The following is a 20,471-nucleotide window of genomic DNA, read 5'->3' as shown; positions in this document are numbered from 1 at the left end:
TCTCAAGAGAGGCAGCGGAAGGCGTAGCCCACGTTATCTGGGCTCGACTGTTCGACTGTTCCCGTTTCTGACGCTGGGGGAGCCTGACCACCTCCCCCTTGCCTCCATGTGCGATTCAGGGGTTCGAATCGCTGAGGCAGAGTCTCTCAAGCCCAGGTGTGAGCGACATTCGGCCTTCGGGGAGTAGCAGGGAGCCTGAACGGAAACTGTGAAAGCCTGAGGAACCGGTCGCCCACCACGAGCACACTGATTGTGAGGAGTGAGTGTTTGTGATTGAGGATCCCAATCCGCTCCGCGGGATTTATTTTCTGCGGATGCGGATTCAACCCCCCGAGGCGGCTGGCAGGGATACGGCCGACTAGTCCGGCTTTTGAACTGCCACGTCGCCTCACCCACCCTGGGAGCCATGGCCCACTCTATGTGGAACCACGGCGACGACGGGTGGTATAGTGCGGTTGAGACTCGAGACCCCGAAACGGCTCACCTCGTGTTCTCTTCCGCGGCCCTGTTTCTCAATCCGAATTCCTTCATTCTATCCTGTGACCCCTCCTAACCCTTGGTTACAAGGGGGGTATCCAGGCACAAAATAATGGTGTAGCCTTGAGGGCGTAGCAACCTCTCTAAAGCACAAGCTGTCTTATGTCGGCCTCAGGGTCGGCAGGGACGTCGGGTGCCTGAGCAGAGTCACACGAGGGCCAGTGCACCAGATCCTGTCTGCATAGACGGGGGAGGGTTGTATGGCCATCTGTACCACGGGGTGACAGAAATGTTCCAGAATCCAGCCCACTGTCACGTTGGGATGGATTCGTGGTGGCTTGTGGCGACGCCCCTGGCGGGAACTTAGAGAGAGGCTGTCTTCTACCTGGGACCTTTCGTGAAGCTTGCGTATGGCCAATGTACAAACCCCGTTCCTCACGGGAGACGTTGCGACCGGACGACAGCATGTAAGCGTTGAGGACGTCATGATCATGCTACAGTCCCTCGAATGCGTGAGTAAGCGACTGGAAAAGGGTAGTGGTATCGGCGGTTTCCGACGAGCATGCTTTGCATTGTTGTGCGTATGACCGGCGTGGTACCCTCGGGGAAGCGAAGGATCGGACCACCTAGGCTAGGCCTATGGCGTCCCTCGATTACGTGCAGCAGGTGTAGGCTGAGCTTGACAAGAGACCTTTGTCCGTAGGCGGTACTCATCTAGGGGGTGGGTAGTAATCTCACTTTTTAATCCGAAACCGCTGTCGGGGCGTTCCCGAAAGTTTCGACGCTGGAGGAGCCTCTACACTCAGAGAGATAGAGTCGCCTTCTCTATCTAGGGAGTACGCGAGGGGGGGGACGGGCTGATGTATTTCGGCCCGTTAGCCCCTCGCGTGCGGCGTACGACCTGACGCACAATGCGGGCCCGACCATTCGGAGTGGACAAGCGGAGAGCGTGGCTACTGACCCTTAGGGGCCGGGACACCACTACACCAATGCTGCGGCGGTAACACCTTCCGTCGTATGCAGAAGTGCGTCAGCTCTCATCTTGAGAATCAAAACGTCCGATAAGGCCGAATAGGCCAGGTGCGGACGTTAAAGATCCTCTTGTCTTGTTGACGATGAGTAACCGGGAACGAAATGCTGGTATAACGTGTTTTGGATAACGGCCTCCATTGCTGGGTGTGATTTGCAATTAATACGGTGAGAGAGGTATTTTCATCCAATTTATTACGTTTTATAAGTAGAGGCCATAGGCCAGATCCATATAACAGGGCTATAGTAGCTTAGGACGTGCATAGGACATGGCACCTGGATATCTTCTAAGCCGCAACAAATCATTTGTTCATTATCAATTTATCACATAAATACCGAGTTTCCTCAAACACAATCAAGTAAAAACGTTAATAAACTTTTAAACGCGTTAAGCCGTGTTCTCTGGTTGCTTTAAAAGTAAAACGGTCGCCCCAAGGCGAATGAAACTATCCAAGCAAGCCTAATTTCTTTCTAAAGGCCTTTTTCACAAAAATACCAGTATTTTATGTATTTACAAATCGACGATTACCGGATTCGAAAAAAGGCCGAATTCGTAATCTTGAGTGTTTTAATATTGTTGAGCAAATTGGGTACATCATGTGAAAGTTTCGAACGGCAGCCGTGGGATAAAAAAATGGAGAAATGCAATTTTTGCCGTGGTTGCAAAACGCAATGCTTTATTTTGAGTGTGTGTGTACGTGCGAAAGTTGGACTATTTGAAATAATCACATGACACAGTGAAAAGTTTATATTATATATTTTTTATTAATGTAGATAATATAATATCTAGATTTGACGTAAGTAATATACAATTTGGCAAATAATGAAAAATATATACCGTAGCGTTAACGCTAATTGACATGAAACACGTGATGCGGTTTTTGCCCAGTGGTTGTCTTTCAAAATTTGGATTTTTTTAACCTAGTAGCTCTGAAAATTGTGTCTCTTACTCTATGGTTGGCTTCAGTGCTGCGGACGGAAACTAAATTGGAAATCAAGAACTATGATAAATATTGTCGAGGTTTTGGCAGCAGAAGTCTTCAATATTTCGAAGGACAAAGGTAGGCCGATGAGGCTGACTTACTGAATTGAAAAGTGTGTTGATTTTTTAACCCACGGAATAGTTATTTCATAATATAAATCAGTCACGATTGACAGGCTTAAAAATTGCCTGATGTTACTACTATAAGCGTAATAAAATGGATAAAAATCCAAATTATGATGAATATGACTGATACTATGATAGTAAACTACATTTGTTTCAATCATGAGAAAATCAAAGGTTTTTCAAACCAGAAGGCTGATATTTTCGACCGTTTTGGATAGGAAAAAAGTACAAACCAATAGTAGTTCTTTCAGTGTAATTTTCATCTGCGCCGGTTAATTACGATTGGCCACGGTCGTTTGCAAAACCGAAAAGGAAATTTTATTGTACACATTTTAGTGTGAAATTTCTTCTTTATGAACCTGCAATTTAGTCGTTACCACTTTGATAGACACACTGAAGATACGAAATGCGTCCGACAGGCCGACCCGACGAGGATAGGCAGACCAAAACGATCGGTAACGAGCAAATTATAACTTTAATCACATCATAATTCGTTTTCGTTGAAAGATTACTTTTTAAGTTAAATTTTTGACTCGGCTAGCGCATTCGCAGCCTATTTATAAACGAGGGTTATTTCGAAAAGCTAGAGTTTAAAATTATACTTTATTTTGGTCGGCACTCCTAAATTGTAATCTGCGAATATAGACGATGAATGGGCTCTCAAGCAATTTTTCATAAAGTGGAATTCGTAAACACAATTTTTCCTGTTAGGGCACTAATCCGTCGCCAGTGTATTTCAGATTATTAATACCCTTTGAGAAGGTTGAAAGGAGTTGGAGAATAACAGCGACGATGTCAGGAAAGTTTTAACACCTTTTGTAAACAAGATAAGACAATATGTACAGCTGAAACAGGCAAAATACTCAGTGATTATTAATTGATTTTACATAAACAGCCTTACATCAAGTAATCATACCGTCAGAATAAAATCATATTCATTTCACTTGTCAAATCCGAGGTTTCACAGAAAAAGTAAGTTTTGCGTGAGTCCATTTTAAATTTGAAACTTGTTAACAGCAGATTTGAATCAGGCCATGATTTATCATTTTTGCGTTTTGCGTTTCTATATACAGGGGGTCCCGCGAACAGACGTCAATGCTTCAGGAGGATTGTCAAATTGGTCTAAGAAGACTTATTCTCAATTGTATTCCCGATTTCACTTTTACACCTTTATGTCAGAAAGTCCCTTGTATCTCAAAAAATGTTAATCGTACTTAACATAACACCAATAGAAAAAAAAAGGTTTGAAAATCCCATAAAGCTCATTTGTTGTTTTAATTGTAACCTTAAGCAACCAAAATACAAAATCATTTAGACAATCTTTGACGAGTTTTCAAAGTTTTTGTCTGACGTTTAAGATTTTGAAGGTTTTGTCAATATTGACAGACATAGCGCTTACAGAAAAGTTGCCCCTAAACCTGTAAATAAGTACTTAATTTTTCGAAAGACATTTCTCACCAATGAATAATTTAATGTTTAATGATTAAAAATTCTATTTTTAGCCCCCCCCCAAAAAAAAACACAAAGATTTTATTATAAAACCTTTTAAAAAATAATGAAATTACTACAGAGTTATTCAGATATCGTGAGATGCGGTCGGGTGTGATGTAGGTTTCAGAAAAACATTTTCTTTATCGTGCCAACGTTTCGATCTTTTATTGAGATCATCTGGAGCGATGATCTCAATAAAAGATCGAAACGTTGGCACGATAAAGAAAATGTTTTTCTGAAACCTACATCACACCCGACCGCATCTCACGATATCTGAATAACTATCGATTAACGGTCACTAATCTCTACACATTACTACAGAGTAAACAAAAAAGAATTTCCTCTTCTGCAGTGGTAGAAGAAGGTACTATCGTTAAATTAGTGATTTCTAAAGGCTAGATCGAGCATGAGTTAAATAATAAAAATAACCGAGAATTTTACTCTTTGGTAAAACATATTGAACATAAGAAAAAAATCAAAAGCTACAAAAATTTAAAGCTAGTCTTTTTAAAATGTTGAAAATGCCTACCTTTTTTGGCTTGCACTACTTTGATAGCCGGTTGAATAACTTAGCATGCACTACAGTACTTTTTTTATTGTTTGTGACATGATGTTCGTGCGAGACGACTTCTGTCAGATACGGCAGCGAATGTAGTCACTTCCTTTTATCAATTATTTTTGGGCTAGTGCGATTGAACCGTTGAAATCAATTAGTGACCTGGCCTGGATAAAGCGAACATTCCCGCATTTTATTGTTTAAACAGCGCGTCTACGTTTCTGTCCTCGTAGAACGGCGGGGATAGTCAACAAATGGAACCGTGGTGAACGGCCGAGTCTATTTGTAATCGTTTCAGACTTCTATTTTGAAAAGCTGCGTTTGTCTTAAATTACGACCAGTTTTCCTAGGGTTGCAGACCGGGACCGGCCGTAAACTTGGTCTTGATCCTGTCGACCTGGTGGCCGGCCAAGTTCGCTTTTCCGACGACTTCCGCCTTCCTCGATCGATCGAGAACACTCGGATTTCGCTTGTCAATGAGGTCAGAGGATTGTGATTGCATAATTATTAAGGTTTTATGATCAGAATTAATCAATTCGGAAGGGTGACGACTTGATAGGGGCGGCACGCGATTGCATGCTTAGTCTTCGACGGCTCGAAGAAGGTTCGTGCTTACGAAAATACTTCGTTAAAGAAGTGGCTATTCGGGGATTAAAAGATTCTAGATAAAGCAAGAGAATGAGCAAACAAGATAGAACAAGAGAAAAGTATCTTACTTTTTCTTCTACTATTTTTAGACCTAAAACAAACTTTTTTCGATTTCGACTTGTGCAATAGTTAACGTGATTTGCCTATCGTCGCTGATTTTCCTTAGTTCGGCAGGGCGTTTCGCCATCTTCAGTGTTTGAATGATTTTTATGTAGGAAATCTCACAATGATTTTTCGGTTTACTCAAATAATCCAATAAGCTTAAAATAAATATGTGGGGGTTTAAGGCAATGTAGACCTGCAATTCTTCGTATTATCAAAAGTTTCTGTAGCTAGTGATTACCATCCATCGCATAACCCTACATTCTACGTCAAGCAATGTCAACCATTTCAAAAATTTTTTATGTTATCAACATAGATATATTTCATTTCCGTGTCTTATCATGGACAATTAAATATCAATATACTCGATAATACTACCAGAAATATGTTAGAGATTAATAAAATTCGAGAAGTGTATAAATATTTAAATATTTTTATTCAAGGTTAAATTAAATAATTATTCAGAAATCGTGCGATGCGGTCTGGTGTGATGTAGGTTTCAGAAAAACATTTTCTTTATCGTGCCAACGTTTCGATCTTTATTGAGATCATCTTCAGGGCTCAAAGTGTTTGTCTTCTGTGAAATTGTGCCTTGCAAACACTTTGAGCCCTGAAGATGATCTCAATAAAGATCGAAACGTTGGCACGATAAAGAAAATGTTTTTCTGAAACCTACATCACACCCGACCGCATCTCACGATTTCTGAATAATTTTCGATTAACGGTCACAATCAACACACGTTAAATTAAATGTTAAATGATTTAAAAAGGCAGTTTAAGTAAGAGCTAAGTTCTTTTATTGCTTAATTATAATAATTAATAATATAAAAATCGTAGTTTTTTATTTATATATTTATTTTTTTTAAACGAGGGTTCGCAACAGCAGAGGTTATATCAACCCTCGGGGTGCCGGTATTTTTGAAAAAAAAAAAAAAAATATTTGTAAGTATGTCGGGTTCGAATCCAGCGGCCTTGCATTCGAACCCGGGACCTTTACCTTACAGTGATGAGCGCCGTGTCAACGCCTAAACCGTTGCGGCCACCGACGCCCACCAAAAATCGTAGTTATTTTCTATTTATATACAGAGCTCTTTTGACATTACCCTTCAATGATAGGGCTTTTTTTTATCGAACATGTTTATTATTGGGCAAATTTATTATTACTAGGTTTTATATTGGTTTAGCAACATGGAAACATAATTGTAATTGTAATTGTATTGTTTTGTAATCATATTTGAATTTAAGTTATTTTGTATATGGTTTTGGACATGGTTCTTCACGGTAAGACTAATTATAAAAGACTGCGCGAGAATATGCCGACTTACGTGATTTTTTAAATTAATTAATTTTTTGCTAGTTTTAGGGTCGGCAAACTACACTGGTCATAGCCTGCCCTGTTTTTCTTCTTGCATTGCTTTTCTAATCTTTCTCACATTTTAAACTTACCAATTTGTTTTACTGTTACTCCACCCAAGTTTTGATGTTTTATGATATAACGCTAACCACTTTTTTTGTCCTGTTACTAACCTCTCTGTACCTCAGGACCTCGTCAATTGTGGATAAAATAACACAAATAACAAATACACAGAAACAAGATAAAAACAGTCTGGTTAACATCCGCACTACTAAGATTACATAAAATTCCTTGTAAAAAATGAGGGATATACCCCTCCATTCACGCTAATAAATTACATTCATACCTGACTTCGTTCACACTACTGCACTTGTTATTTGTCATCCTTGATGATACTTTTGATATTTTTACATTTGTATGCTGAACCATTTCTTCATTTCCCTTCAAACTCTTTCTTTTAATAAAAACTATCGTGGAAAACGATTGAGGGATTAATATTGCGGAAACGGTGTTTATTGGATCGAGCTCAAGACTTTCTAGAAAACGTTTCCCAACGAAAACATTTCTATCTCGGTCGGAAAATATAATGAGTCGTTGTCGGTCCTCGAAGCCGCTCAAATCGAATAAAGTTAGCAAAAACAAGAAAAACCAGATCTTTGTTTTCCACTCAAAAGTGCCCGAGATGAAAGCACACGAAATTAGCCTGTAGATAAATGTTACCTTAAACATAACGGCTAATAAACATGAAAAGGCATCATTTCTAATATAACACAATATATAAACTATAGTGAAATAAGATAAATTATTTCTTCCTAGCGTAACATACATCGTTTTTCACCTAGTTAAAAAAACAACTTCAAATTACTCTAATTGAACTTGGCATTGGTATCGAAAACCGTTCGTACGATAAAACATCCACCTGTTTCCGTCGGATATGGTTCACGGTCGAAATATGCACAAGGAAGTGAAAAATGCTGTGTTGAAACTTGCCAAATTTTGCCAAATTCCGCCTTTCCAAATTAATACCCGACCGGCGTTGACAGCGTGAATCAACAGGAATCAACAAAATAGTCTAGCTTGTCTAAAAAAAAGTAAATGTAAATAAGTTGAATCAAGTAGAAATCAAATTTAGCTAGCTATTTTTTCTGTGTAAAATATAGCCCTGGCAGTTATGATTTAATGAAAACAACATTCCTCTCCACTCAGTATACTGTATATATAGAGTTTGATAAATCAAAATGAATTTGTACAAAATTGACTAAATGAACACACTTAGAAAAAAATAAAATTCTGCATTCTTCAATTTATCTACCTAAATACATTTATCTTTTTTGATAAAAAGACATCGACTGATTATTGGTCAAAAAGATTTTATAATTAGACAGTTATTGGGTTGTCCGGAAAATAGTGAAGATTTTTTTTTCAACTTCCCACCTTTATAATAAACTGTTTACTTTTGATGGGTTATTGTTTTGTATGAATGTCAAAACTTTTTAATCCTCTTTAAAGCAAATAGTCTTCTCAAGCCATCCCACATCTAGTACATCAAATCTTTCCGATCAAAAGTCCCTCCGTAGTGCGTCACTAACCTTACTATCCACATCAACGTTCGTTTTGTCAAACCATCACACCAACCTCTCGATCCGTCCTAACCATACTGCTCGAGCACTCTTCACACATTCCCATCCCGAGAACCCTCCCGTCGCCTTAATCAACCTCCTTGTACCTTAACCTTTCACACTGAGTGCCAGCATTTGCTGGTTTCTTATGGAACAATTATGGCCTCCAAGTGAAGAACTGGTATTAGTGTCAGTGATGTGACCGTGTGAGGTTTTTTCAACTTCGTTTTGTTATCAAATTCGCAATATGTACCTGAATCGCGTGCAAATAAAAAAGGTTCAGAAAATAAGTTGTTATTTATACGTGTATCCGTCTAACTTTAAAATTTTTTCGTAACACAGAAAATTCCAAAATGACTCCTATTATATTCTACAGTTAAGTACTAATGTTAGTTTGCTGAAGCCAAAAATAAATGGTATATTATAAGTATAATTTATTCATTTCTATCTACCTACATATTCGTGGATTGGAGAACTTCTAAGAACTAGAATAGCTGAAACAAATATAGGAATAAACACTATAGAAGTTAGAACAACAAAAGGATGTCCTCAAGGAGGGATATTATCACCTCTCTTATGGAGTCTAACAGTTGATGAATTGCTCGAAACCCTGAACCGCTCAGGAATAAAATGTCAGGGATATGCAGATGACATAGTCCTGACAGCTAGGGGAAAAGTCGAGGAAACCCTCTGAGATATAATCCAAGAGGGACTAAGAGGGACTGAAAATCACAGAAGAATGGTGTAAAAGTGCAGGCTTGGGGATCAATCCAAAGAAAACAACTATAGTCACTTTTACACGGAAAAGAAAGCTAGATCACATGAAAGAAATCAAACTCAACAACACTGTGATAGAAATCAAAAATGAAGTCAAATATCTGAGCATCACACTAGATAAAACACTAACATTCAAGAAACACATCAGCTCCATTATCACAAAGGCGACGCGAGCTTTGATGGTGTGCAGGAGAATAGCAGGGAGAAACTGGGGATGTAGGCCAGAAACCCTGTTATGGATGTACATCATAATAGTAAGACCTTTACGGAGCTATAGCCTGGGCTGATAAAGCGGAACAAGTAACCAAAAGGAAAGAACTCACAAAAATACAGAGACTTGCATGCATCTGCATAACGGGAGCAATGAGAACATGTCCTACAATTAGCATGGAAAAGATATTGGGACTAATCCCCCTACATCACATGGTAGAAAGGACAGCACAGAAAACCATAATCAACTTTATTAGAGAGAAACCTCCAACAGGAATAAAACTGAAATGGAGAGACAGAAACAAACTGTGGAAAAACCATCCTTCACTCATGGCTCCAAGAGACGACATGAACAGGAGGTTTGAATTTAACCATAAATTCCGAATACATCTGGGCACCAAAAAGGAATGGGAAAGAGAGGGAAATAACTCCCTCAAAAATGGCACCATCCTTTGGTACACAGATGGATCTAAAACACAGGAAGGTACGGGGGCAGGAGTGTTCGGACCCGGAACCAAATACTCAGAACCCATGGGAAAGCACACCAGTATCTTCCAAGCAGAAATTCATGCAATTGAAAGATGTATCCAATTCAACCTAAATAAAGGATACAAAAACAAGAATATAGCTATCATGTCAGATAGCCAAGCAGCCATCAAAGCACTAAGCTCAAATACCATTAGTTCAAGGATGGTGCTGAACTGCAAAACCAAATTAAATACATTAGGCTCGCAGAATAAAGTCAGCCTCTGCTGGGTCCCAGGACACATGGGAGTAGAAGGTAATGAGGAAGCGGACACCCTGGCAAGAAAAGGGGCTGCCACACCGCTAATAGGACCTGAACCCTTCTGTGGAATAGGAACACACACTATCAACGAATACCTCAGACAGAAGGATAAAAAGAGAATGAGCGAACTTTGGAACTCACTTATTGGACACAGACAATCCAAGAATTTTCTAACCAACTTTGGCAAGAAAGAAATCACAGAATGTGTCAAAGGAAGCAGGAATAGACTGCGAATCCTAACAGGATTCCTGACAGGACACTGTAGATTAAATGGAGATCTAACGAAAATTGGAATAATCCAAGATGGCACATGTAGATTCTGCAAAGAAGCAGAAGAGACACCAACACACTTACTAACAAACTGCGGAGCTACACTAGCCCGCAGGAGGAAGTGTTTTGGGATGTACAATGTGACCATAGAAGAACTACAACCACTGAAACCGGGCCTATTAATCAAGTTTCTTGATGAAATAGGACTCACCGATGTGCTTTAGGCAGAGCACAGGGGATACAATAGCTCTTAAAGGGCGCAGTATACGATACCCTGAAATATTTCATCTACATCTACATCTACCTACATATTCACACATCCAGAAGCAAATTTCACCTTTTATCTTCGGGATTTATCACGTTAATCACTGGAGGAACACAAAGTCTTGCTGGAATGTTTAGAACCACCACTTTAGCCAGGAAAAACACCGAATGTTGTGACCGAAATGGGAAGGATGATCCCTCTCATAAACCGTCAGAATAACTGCCTCGAGGTATACAATCTGCGTGGAATACGCACTTGTAGATGGCTTGCATTGTCTGATGAGCGATAACAGAGCGAATCACTGCGAAACCAATTTTTGAGTGAAATCATATTTTTCGCTTCTTGAATTAATTGGATGTACATACAGTCAGTATGAAGAAATTATTTATACAGGGAATCCAAGCTAATGCGAGTTTTAAAAAATCGAAATTTGAGGTTTTAGTAAATTTTTAACCAAGATAAGAAAGGACTTGTCCCAACAAGAGTATGGAAACGAAAAAAGAGCGTTAGTTCCTGCATTCCTTTGATTTGCTATTTAACTTTTTTATTACCAGATAGCAATAGTTAATTCCGCTGTGGCTGGTCAAAACCCCGGTTGAGAAAGGAGGTGGGATTTGAACTACAACCAAGGTATTTTGGTGAATGCGTCTTGGGTAAGGTATTGGTTTAGGAGGAAAAACAACTCAAAATACAAAATTTATGGGATTTGGCAGGAAATTTAGTAAGCTTTCGGACTTTCCTCTCTATTTGGCTGATTTTCCACTCCTCTTCAAAATATTCGCAGTAGATGGCAAAATAAAGTGGTTTCGACCTAACGCACTAGAACAGTATTCTGGCTATTCAAAAAAATCATATCTCCAGTTTTTTCTCGCCAAAAAATCTACTTTCAAAGAAAAATATGAAAAAGGGGGTTGTCATTTAAAATTAAGAATTTGAATTCGACTTATGTCGAATCGAGGTCGAAAAAAATAAATCGACCTTACATGAACAAACTAGATGAAAATTGAAGGGGTCTTAATTCATACTTTTTTCCTATGATTATTTGGAGGTCGTTAGATGCGGTCTGGTATGACGTAGGTTTTAGAAAAACATTTTCTTTATCGTGCCAACGTTTCGATCTTTATTGAGATCATCTTCAGGGCTTAAAGTGTTTGGTTTCCGTGTAGATGTGAAATTATTGTCTGTCGTGTTGAGAATGCCCCTTTTTTCCTATCTAGAACCGCAAAGAAAAAAATGGCGTGGGCGCATTAGCTTGGACACCCTGTATATTTACTTGTCTAACTATCTAATCTATCTATTAGTTTTAAATATGTCTACTTTTAAAAGTAGAATATCAGCTCATTCTAATAAAATTACATATAAAATCCATGGCAATAATTGAGGTTTTTTTTCCAATTACTTCAAAGCTAATATATTTCAAGGTGAAAATCGATGATTTCTTGCTACTACGCCTTTCGCCTGCAAAAAAACGAAAGGAATGCTGATTTTAATCGGACGACTCATGAATCACGGTGCGTCAGGTGGTGTTGCGAGGTTCGCAGATATTTGTCTAAAATAGTCGAGATGTGATACGCACCAGATGTGACATTAGTTCACCAGGCCAGAACATCTCCGGAATGACTTCAGTATTTATAATCCGAGGGCACGACGAGTACGCCCTGGTTATGCAACTGAAGAGAGTACTGACCATCGGCGGAATGCCACTGTTACAAAACGTCGAAATTATTCTATTTACACCTCGACACTTTTCAAAAGACAATAGGTCGAGTCGGACCGACGGAAATTTTCCACCGGCTCTTCGAATGAGACGATTTTCTCTTGTTTAGGTTGCAAAAATACAAAATAGCCTTGCACGTGTAATTACGGTGTTTTCCATATTTGGAAATTTCCTTTACTTACACCGGATCTTCAAAATTTTAAACAATTTTTTCACCTGCTAGAAAGAAAGGTTAGGGCAATACCACAAATATTGATAACGTTTAAATAAAATAAATTAAACATAACATTGCGTAATAGCTTCAAAGAAAAACTTGACGTTTTGGTTTCAAAGTTGGTTCAATTATCAAACAAAAAATCAATTTGATCGATTGGATTCGAACCCAAGACCTCTCTGTATATTATCCCCTTATTAATCTTATAATTCTTCAAAATGTATTATATATACATAATAGTTTTACTATATGGTGTCTATGTAGTTGTAAGTCTGGGTCTGTGATACCAAGATAAAACATAAATTGGCCGTTGTGACTGTTCGGGCGACAAGTGCCCAGCCAAAATAGCCCGACTACCGTCAAGCCGTGTAGCCTTGCGAACCCCCCCTTTTATAATCTGTCAATTTGAGAAAAAACAAAAATAAAACGGGATATTTAAACAGCTAAGACAAGGTCGCGAGGATCTGCCACCGACAATTCATGTGGATGATATAAGAAACACTTGCTATTTTATAACCGTTTATTGTTCTTAACTTGTCTGAGCCTAGGGGGGAAACGGTTTAGCTGTAGTGATACAGACAAATTTTGAATTTCGAAAGCATCAACGTTAACAAATCAAAAGAAATCTTATAATATTCATCTTCAGCCCATCGAAAATTTTGTTACCCTTCAAATCGTTACAAGAAAACTGCCAAATGTTTATTATCTTGAAATTGCGATTTTTCATATCTGATAAATGCTTTACCAACAATCATAACTGTCTAAGTTAAAAAAATAAAAATTGACATGAAATAGTGTTAATTTCACAATGCTCCTTAACTTTGAGTTTTTCTTTGAACCCTAATAATAATAAAAGTTTTGAAAATACAGAAATAATAAAAATTTAATTTATAGGTTGCGAAAAAAAAAAACAAATGACACATAAAAAGTGATATTAAAAATATGATACAGAAATTTACAACAAGAATAAAGATAAAAGAGTTGAAAATTGTGAACCCAAAATTACGAAAGTTTATAGTCCATATATTTTCAGAAATTGTACCAGTCATTAAATTTTTTAACGTATCATTCAAGTCAATTTCCACAGATAAGTATCGGTATCAACAATATAAACGAACATAGAAAAAGAGTTAAATAAATAAAATCAATAAAATTGAATGGAAGTAAAAATCAATAAAATTGAATGGAAGTAAAAATCAATAAAATTGAATGGAAGTAAAAATCAATAAAAATGAATGGAAGTAAAAATCAATAAAATTGAATGGAAGTAAAACAAAATTTAATTATACCCATGAAGCAATAAAAGTGTTACGCATCGTGGATCATAACTGGTAAAACGTTGATTCTGCCTAGATGATTAAATTTACTAAATTAAGTCAAATATTCTATAACTTAAGGTAAGAAAAGTTAGAAAAAATAGCCACTAATTCAGGTTAAACAGACATTGAATGAGGTACAACAATCGATAACTTAATTTTCGTTTAATTTAATTGATATTTAATTAAGTTAAAGAGAACAAACGGAAAATAAATTAATTGGTGAAAAAATAAGTTAAATAGTCAAGTGAGATAATGTAAGACAAATAGTCAATAAATGAGTCAAATAATAAATGAAATATTTCAAATAGCCAATACACTGAATAAAATAGATCGAAGTCAATAAATTAGGACAAATAATCAATAAACGAGGTATAATAATCATAATCATAAAATTGCCTAAAATAGACATTAAATTCAATAAAATATGTCCAATAGTCAATAGCATTAGGTTAATTACTAACCTATATTAATTTAAATAGTCAATAAATTAGGTAAATAGGTCGAATAGTCGATAAAGTAGGTTAAGCAGTTAAGCTAGGAAAAATATAAAACAAATTAGTTTTAATATTTAAAAAGTTAGATCAAATAAGTTAACTAGTCAATAAAACAGGATAAATAGATAACAAATAGGATAAAATTGTTAATAATTGAGAGAAAATGGTCAATAAATTTCATTAAAAGCCTAGAATATAGGTGAAATAGTCAACAATAAGATAAAATAATCAAAATTTGAAAACATATTCAATAAATTATACAATAGTCAATAAAACAGGTTAAACAGTCAATAAATAAATAAGGCAACAATAAGCAATGCGTTAATTTAAATAGTCAATAAATTAGATAAAACCGGTCAAATAGTCAATAAAATAGGTCAAACAGTCAAAAATACGGTAAAGTAATTAATGATGTAAGTTAAATAGTAAAAAAAACCACGTGTATTTAGGATTATAGTGGAAAACTGGTACAATCTGGTAAAGTATTAAATTTCTAATCACTAACTTCTCAGAACTCATGTAAAATGTTTATCTTAAATTTCATAGGACTTCGTGCAGCTACAATAAAGATCCGACCTTGGTAATCTCTAATGTTTACTGTTTGAAAATTCGATTTTAATGACTGATAAGTATTAAAATGAAATATCAGCATAACAGGGCAGATTAAAAAAATAATTAAATCACGTTCTAAAATGTTGAGGTTTGTCAGCAAATATTACTAAGATTAAATTGGCTCAAACTTTTATGTTAATGACTGTTGATTTGAATTTATTTAGGGGAGAAATCGTAATTGAATAGTAATACTAAAAATTAATAAATTCTCAGACGTCTGGGAAATCTGAAGGATTCCATAGGAATAAATTTAAAATTTATGTTTACAGTTTTTACGCGTCAATTTTTACGTCTAATAAGTATAACTATAAAATATCTCGGCAGGCAAAACTAAAAACTAAAATAAAAATAAGAAAAACGTTCTGAGTTATTTAAATTAAAACATTTTAAATTTTTAAATTACACAGTACGTTACCACGATCAAAACAAAAACAATCAGACAAAAACAAGTTCATAGTTTGACAAGGAGAAAAATAAATAGATTAAAATGAATTGTCCAGTATAACTAATTAATGTATAATAGGTCTTTACAATCTTTTAAATTACTATCTTGATCAAAACTCGTCCAATCGCGATAATGTTCATAAATATTGTGTTAAATATTTTAAGCGGTTGAAAGGAAAATCTCCTTTGAGGTACGGGCTTACAAATTAACTATAAACAAAGCGTTATTTAAAAAAAAACTAAAAAAACACAATTTTCAATGTTTTTTCTTGAAAACTTCATAAGCATAAAAATCTGTTTATGACTGTTAAGCGTATAATTTTGACCACTGTCAGTTAAATGTTTGGAATATAAAATGACAATTTTAAAGTCATTTTTTGGACAAGGAAGTACATATTTCAATAGGATTGAATCGACATTAAATTAAATAAAACTTGACCAGTTGGCGTAGCAATAATCTATAATCATGATAATACGTTATAATATAATCATAATCTATAATCATTATCATTTATAATCTAATAAACTTGACTATTACTATTATATCAAACGCTTGGAATGATTTTTCTTTTAAGTTTTATTATACAAATCAAGTTATTAGGTATCAAATCGGAAGGAACTGTTCGGTTTTACTGAAAATCTTAGAAATTTTGAATGCCCAAAAGCTTTCCTTATAGTGGTAGGAACATCAACAAAAGTAGTTATTTTTTTTAGAAAGTAAAAAATTTTTTTATTAAGAGGTGATAAATATTATTATTAACTAAAAAAATAACGTTTGAAACATTAAGCATGTTATATTTTTAATATATATGTATAATAGCTAAAAACAAAAATGTAAAGGAAAAAAAGTTTGACAAGAGAAAGATAAGTAAATAAAAGGGAAATAAACTAAAAATATTTAATTTATAATTGATTTTTTCAGTCTAGTAAATAACTACCTTGATAAAAAATCACTCAATAATAATAATAATAATACAGTGGTCTGATTTATTTTAAATTGTAACCACACAGTTGTAATATAATAATGTTATTTGTACATAACTCACTTGTTCAGTTATAGTTATATTTAAAAAAAATCCAAATGAGGTAGTTTTTCGTAGTCGGGAGTAGTCGCGATCACTTTTTACTCAAGAGCCGTCCGGTCGTTCACTCATCAGTTCCAGAGACGAGACTGAGGAGAACTGAGCAGCGAGCCGAGCCAGTCACACGGGCCGACCGTCGAAATGAGTCAATCGGGGGCAGACGGCAGATTTATGCGCAGTTAATTCGGCCTAAAGACGACGACGATAGCGCGTATGAATGAAAAAGTTTTCAAAGAACGGAACCAGACTGAATAGTGGCTATTATTTTTAGAGGCTCTGACGCCAAACTTGGCTTTTGTGCACCAGCCTTCGAATTGGCAGTACTTGTGGGACAATTAGCGGTGACATGTCGGTCACAGAACTCGTAAACAGTAAGAACAGCCGTAATATAACAATTAGAAAAAAGAAACAAGCTATCAATTTGACATTTGTGCCTTGTATAACAAAATTGAAGGCTAAACAAATCCCTTTAAGCAGGATCATAGTACGAACTGGAATAACAAACAAAACCTGAAATAACAAACAACAATTCTCTCAAAGATTAATTGTTGAACATACAATAAAATTATTGAGTGTCAAACACGATTAATTTCAACATTTTTTCCCTAAAAACTCATCAACAAATTATACTCAACTATAGGCGAAGGTAATTAAAAATTAAACACAATAGTTAGATTATCTTTTAAGTTTAAATATCGATAAATATAACGTTTTTTTAAACAAATAATTATGTTTAAACTATAGAATATTAACAATTTTATCATGTAACGTATTTTTAAATACTCATTTTTATATTTACAATTTAGGTTTTTAAAATTTTTTTTTTCTTTTGGTTTTTATTTTCTACCTTATTTTTACACTAAATTTTAAATTTTTTGGACGTTTTTGGAATGTTCGCCCATCATCAGGATCTACATTTAATAGAAATTAGTACAACAAATGTATTTTGCTTTTTATTATAAAGCTTATTTTTTAAATAAAAAATGTAAAATTTTCATTAAATTATTATACATGATTATTTATATGATTTAAATATTATTAAATTTTGTAAGGCAAAAATATAACAAAGGGTATAAGTACTTTGCATTTTATTATAAAACTTACCATATTTTTTTTAACAAAAAATTTAAATTTTTCATTGTGAATATTTTTTTTAAAGAGGTATATGACCGTTTTGCATCTGTAATTTAAGTTTATTCATACTACAATATTATTCGGAGAAGGTGAGATGCAGTCTGGTGTGACGTAGGCTTTAGAAAAACATTTTCTTTATCGTGCCAACGTTTCGATCTTTATTGAGATCATCTTCAGCGCTCAAAGCGTTTGTTTCCCGTGACTCTCGATCTCCGAATAATCATTAACTAACGGTTACTAAACACCACACAGTTATTCATATAAAATTTTTTACTATTTTTTTAAGTAATATTGACGAACAAAAGGAAAACTGGAAGGTCACGTATTGTTATAATTTTTTAATACGCAATTAGTTAAATTTTATGTTTTTTATTTTAATTTTAAAAGTATGCACCAAAATTTAAGCAATTGGATTTTTTTATTTGTGTATGTATTTTTTTGAATTATTTTTTTAAGTACCGGAAAACAATTTAAATTTAACGCCAATATTTAAATATTGCATTTTTTATTTATGAATGTTTTTAATTAGTGTTTTTTAAATAACTGGATTTTGTGTTTAACATTTTTCACTATTTTTTGTAATTTATATATGCATTCTAAGATCTGTCTTTAAAGTTTTTTTTCAAAATCAAAATCATTCAAAAAACTACTATCGAATATATTTATTAGTCAAAAGAAGACACTTTTAAAATTGGGCAGCTCTCAAAAACTTAATAATTTTATGTTGTATTTTAGATACTGAAGTTTTTAATTTTTATGGCATAAATTTAAGAAAATTAAAATTACTAACTTAATGTCAGTTTTAGGACCGGCTACGTCGGTCTCACCGTCCTTTTATCTTTGCTGTATCGACATACAAATAATCTATGAGTGGATTTCTTTCGTGCATCCGTTATTGGACGAAAAAAGCACAACAGCCTCCGAAAGGCTTAAATTCCGTTGGATCTAAATGAATAAAACAATAATAATAATAATAATAATAATAATAATAATAATAATTAATAATAATAATGACATAACTTTGAAGGCTAAAGCTAACTTTAAAGATGTTTCTCGTTCCGTCCTCCCCTATGACTGCCAGGTTTTGGGATACCATTGAAAGAGTCCAGAGACTGTTTTTTCAAAGTTGTTTAAACTTCCCACATCATTTTGGTTTGGCCTAAAACTTTATCTGTTTCCAAAGTGTACGAAAATAAAACGTCTGTATGTTTACATCATCCATTATACAGTTTACGATCTATTTTCCAATTTCGATACTTTTGGATATTTTGTTTAAAAATCTGAAAATTGGTTATTGCCAGTTAAGTTTTTGAAAACAAAAGTTCTAGTATTTTTATTATTTGAACCATTAGCAGATCAGTCAATCATTTGAAAAAGTATGCCAATACAACTGAATTTTGGTAGGGTTCAACAATAGACCAACGTACTCTCAAGACCAACGGCGAGAATAGACGGACAAGAAAGGATCTATTTTCATCAAAAGCCTGTCAACTCGTCCGATACGGCTTGTAAGTCTTAAATAATACATAATCGCCGCACGCTTGAAAATGTTCCCAGAGGATTTCCTCGCCAAGGTTTCGGATTATCTAATGTTGATCTCTGTTACGTATAAACCGCCTCATAAGCGGTTTTTTTTTTCTCTTTTTGGACAAAGAATAACGGTTTTTGAGGAAAAGTCATCCCGGGTGGTTTGTTTTTGTTGTGCTTCTTCAAGGTGAAACACGGGGTACTCCGACTCGTCGTCCCTCAACGCGCGTCCTTGGATCCTACTCATTTTCCACCTGGAACCCGCACCGTGGGACAGAAAGGGCACGGCTTAGGGACACTACTAGGAAATCGTGCGGTTGGTACAGTCAGGCCGCGTAAACGGACCAGGAAATCATCTCGAGTCCGGGGGAAATATCCTTTTAAGCTCTTCTAAAAACTACCCAACTACTTTGACCATGGTGTTAACATCAAAGAAATTGATAGCTGGCCAAGACGCCTGGCTTGTTTTGAAACCGCGGAATGGATCAGAGCCAAATCATATAAACCTTAAAGAATTCGAATCTTTAAAGTCCAAAGCCCTAATGAATCAGGAAATTAATTTCAAACTACATAGCTCTGGTGATTCAGATATCGTGAGATGCGGTCGGGTGTGATATAGGTTTCAGAAAAACATTTTCTTTATCGTGCCAACGTTTCGATCTTTATTGAGATCATCTTCAGGGCTCAAAGTGTTTGTCTTCTGTGTAATTGTGCCATCCTTGCGTGTCGTGTTGAGAGTGCTCTACACATTTCTACATAGCTCTATTACGATAATTTTACATGAAATGGGCAATACTGCTGAAATCCTTTCTTATTTAAAACAACCCTCTAAGGTTATTCTAAAGAATTCTAATGACAAAAAATGAAATAAATAAAATATTTTGAATATTTTTACTCCACATATTTTCAGTATTCCCATATAAGCTTTTTAGTCTAACTTTATTTAATTTAAAACCGGATTTGAGCAAAAAATAAAGCAAAAAAAATTCGTTTGATCATCTCTGTTGTACTGATCAGAATGGCAATGATTAAGCCATTTTTTTCTTTCAACTGAGGATTGAGAATTTAAAACTTCTTTCTTATTTTACTATACTATGTTCATCGTAAAAATTTAATTTTTCTTTAATTTTTTTCTCAAATAGCGACGAATTTCACCAATGGTTCAAAATCTCTATTTTGTCGACACCAATGCGTACGAATTGGTCAAGAAATGTCCTTCGTATTTAAAAGTTGTT

At 35.2% G+C, this 20,471-nt stretch overlaps 1 protein-coding gene across 3 annotated transcripts in view; it reads right to left on the bottom strand.

The window, feature by feature from the left end:
* LOC106672039 (inositol hexakisphosphate kinase 1) overlaps positions 1-20,471 on the bottom strand; it is an 82,598-nt gene that overhangs the window by 19,956 nt on the left and 42,171 nt on the right. Inside the window, exon 1 of one of the 3 annotated variants that reach the window (XM_014403133.2) lies at positions 16,540-16,945. The exons of the other annotated variants lie outside the window; for them this stretch is intronic. The gene's annotated coding sequence lies outside the window, so the exon portion shown is untranslated. Of the gene's footprint in view, positions 1-16,539; positions 16,946-20,471 lie in introns of those variants that run through there. 3 annotated transcript variants of the gene reach the window in all.

The sequence above is a fragment of the Cimex lectularius genome, unplaced genomic scaffold (assembly GCF_000648675.2).
Source record: "Cimex lectularius strain Harlan isolate CLEC.00 unplaced genomic scaffold, Clec_2.1 scaffold362, whole genome shotgun sequence".
NCBI lineage: Eukaryota > Metazoa > Arthropoda > Insecta > Hemiptera > Cimicidae > Cimex > Cimex lectularius.
This window is presented reverse-complemented; position numbering and strand designations above follow the sequence as displayed.